The following is a 2712-nucleotide window of genomic DNA, read 5'->3' as shown; positions in this document are numbered from 1 at the left end:
AAGAGAATGAGTTCCAAAAAGCCAGAACAGACAGATGGAGATAGAGACAGAGACCCTCATCAAAGCAATGGACTGAGCTCCCAAGGTCCAGTTGAAGAGCAGAAGGAGGGAGAAGATGAGCAAGGAAGTCTGGACCATGAGGGGTTGGTTCACCCACTGAGACAGTGTGCCAGTTCTAATGGGAGCTCACCAAATCCAACTGGACCAGGACTGAATGAGCATGTGATCAAACTGGACTCTCTGAATGCGGCTGACAATGGGGGTTTCTGCGGTTGCACAGGGGGTTCAGACATGTGCGGAGCGCCTGGAGGGACAGCCTGGATATCAGTTCACTGATGGCTCAGTTGGGAGCAGTTGTGGCCGTGGCTTGCAGTTTCTTCTGTGCATCTCTCTTCTCAGCTGTGCACAAGATAGAAGAGGGCCATATTTTGGAGCGTATTACAGAGGTGGTGCCCTGCTGACCTCCACCAGTGGCCCCGGTTTCCATCTCATGCTCCCATTCATCACATCCTATAAGTCTGTGCAGACCACTCTCCAAACAGACGAAGTGAAGAACGTACCATGTGGGACCAGTGGTGGTGTGATGATCTACTTTGACAGAATTGAAGTGGTGAACTTCCTGGTCCCGAATGCAGTGTATGACATAGTGAAGAACTACACTGCTGACTATGACAAGTCCCTCATCTTCAACAAGATCCATCATGAGCTTAATCAGTTCTGCAGTGTGCACACGCTTCAGGAGGTCTACATCGAGCTGTTTGATCAAATTGATGAAAACCTCAAGTTAGCTTTGCAACAGGACCTGACTTCCATGGCCCCGGGTCTTGTTATCCAGGCTGTACCAGTGACAAAGCCCAATATTCCCGAGGCAATCCGCAGGAACTATGAGTTGATGGAAAGCGAGAAGACAAAGCTTCTCATTGTTGCCCAGAAACAGAAGGTGGTGGAAAAGGAGGCAGAAACAAAGAGGAAGAAGGCCAGGCAGATTTGTCAAAGCCTTCATTTATTAGAGTCAGGGTTACAGCTTATATAGGATAAAGAATTTGGGGGGGGGCACAGGGACCTAGGCTCTTGCCACGTGGTTCACCTTGGTCACGTAGGCCAGGAGGTTACGAAAGGTCAGGTCACAATTCCTCGGGCAGGAAGTAACATGTTGACACACCTTAGTTCTCTAGATAGTTTGAAATGTGAGGTGGGTTCTGCTAACAGATAACTCTCTATTAACAGATACTTGGGAGTGCGATAGGCTCTGCCAATAGAACAATTCTAATTATTGTTAGGAGTGAGTGGGGCTCTCTGCTAACTCCTCAGGGCAATGGTTCCTGTAATAATTTTGGGGGGAAAACGGCTCCTGACAGGAGCTGACTGAGAAGCCATTGATAAAGGCACTGGGACTTGTTTCTACTGCATGTACTGGCTTTTGGAGACCCTAGTCTATATGGATGCACAGCTTCCTAGGGCCTTGGACTTTCCACAGGGCAGGGTTCCCTGCCCTCTCTTAAGGTTGAGTAAGGAAGCGGGAGGGGAATGGGAGGAGGGGAGGAAGTGTAAATTTTTGAATGGAAAATAAATAAATAAATAAATATCAAAAACCCGCAAAAGCCAGAAGTTAGTAGAGATAAATCCTGGTCTTAACTGCCAGGGACTTCACAGTCTATCCCAGTCAAACAACTGTTACCCACATTTAGAGGTTCTGGTTTGGTTTCCTTGCTGTCAGGCCAGAGTTGGTGAGCTCCAAACAGTTTAGGTAAGCTATTTTACTTGGCATCCCCATCATAGTCTTGACCTCTTTGTTCTTATTGTCACTCCTCTCAATTTTCAACTGGACTTTGGAGGCTCAGCCCAGTGCTCTGATGTGGGTCTCTGCCTCTGTTTCCATCAGTTGCTAGATGAAAGTTCTGTAGTGATATTTAAGATAGTCATCAGTCTGACTACAGGGCAAGACCAGTTCAGGCAGCCTCTCCACTATTGCTTAGAGTCTTTGCTGGGGTCATCCTTGTGGATTCCTGGGAATTTCTCTAGTGCCAGGTCTCTTGCTTGACCCATAATGGCTCCCTCAATCAAGGTATCTTTTTTCTTGCATTCCAGCTCTCTGTCCTTCTCCCATCTCTATCATCCATTCCTTCAAGTTCTCCTCCCTCCTCCCCTTCTTCCTTCCTCCTTCCACTCCACTTTCCCTTCTCCCCCACCCCAACACTCCTAATATTCTCAGAAGATTTTGTCTATTTCCCCTTCCCAGGGGGATATTTTTATGTTTCTCTTACAGTTTTCTTTGTTACTTAGCTTCTCTGGGGTTGTGGAGTTCAGGCTCCTTATCCTTTGCTTTATAGCTAGTATTTCACTTATAAATGAGTCCATACTCTTCTTCCTGGGTCTGGGTTACCTCACTCAGGATGATTTTTTCTAGTTTCATTCATTTGCATGCACATTTCAAGATGCCATTGTATTTTACCACTGAGTAGTAAATGTGTTAATGTACCACATTTTCCTTATCCATTCTTTGGTTGGGGAGCATCTAGGTTGTTCCCAGTTTCTGGATATTACGAATAATGCTGCTACGAACATAACTGAATCAGTGTCCTTGAATTATGATTGAGCATCCTTTGGGTATATGCCCAAGAGTGGTAATGCTGGGTTTTGTGGTAGGTTGATTCCCAACTTTCTGAGGAATGGCCATACTGATTGACAGAGTGGTAGTACAAGTTTGCATTC

At 46.2% G+C, this 2712-nt stretch overlaps 1 pseudogene; it reads left to right on the top strand.

The window, feature by feature from the left end:
- The first annotated feature begins 306 nt into the window (after positions 1 to 306).
- Positions 307 to 1033, top strand: LOC101988505 (annotated as a pseudogene).
- The last annotated feature ends 1679 nt before the right edge of the window (positions 1034 to 2712 follow it).

This window comes from Microtus ochrogaster, chromosome 5 (genome assembly GCF_000317375.1).
Source record: "Microtus ochrogaster isolate Prairie Vole_2 chromosome 5, MicOch1.0, whole genome shotgun sequence".
In the NCBI taxonomy this organism is placed as follows: Eukaryota; Metazoa; Chordata; class Mammalia; order Rodentia; family Cricetidae; genus Microtus; species Microtus ochrogaster.
Note: the sequence above shows the minus strand (reverse complement) of the source record. Positions and strands in the feature narration are given on the sequence as shown.